Here is a 366-nt window from a genome sequence, read left to right as displayed (position 1 = left end):
TTCCTTCCTTCCTTCCTTCCTTCCTTCCTTCCTTCCTTCCTTCCTTCTTTCTTTCTTTCTTTCTTTCTTTCTTTCTTTCTTTCTTTCTTTCTTTCTTTCTTTCTTTCTTTCTTCCTTCCTTCCTTCCTTCCTTCCTTCCTTCCTTCCTTCCTTCCTTCCTTCCTTCTTTCTTTTTTTAAGGCTTATTTATTTATTTGACAGAGAGAGACACAGCGAGAGAGGGAACACAAGCAGGGGGAGCGGGAGAGGGAGAAGCAGGCTTCCCACAGAGCAGGGAGCCCGATGCAGGCTCGATCCCAGGACCTTGGGATCATGATCTGAGCCAAAGGCAGACGCCCAGTGACTGAGCCACCCAGGTGCCCCCCT

The sequence above is a fragment of the Callorhinus ursinus genome, unplaced genomic scaffold (genome assembly GCF_003265705.2).
Source record: "Callorhinus ursinus isolate GAN/ISIS: 27379988/994484 unplaced genomic scaffold, GSC_fseal_2.0 scaffold59, whole genome shotgun sequence".
In the NCBI taxonomy this organism is placed as follows: domain Eukaryota; kingdom Metazoa; phylum Chordata; class Mammalia; order Carnivora; family Otariidae; genus Callorhinus; species Callorhinus ursinus.
This window is presented reverse-complemented; position numbering follows the sequence as displayed.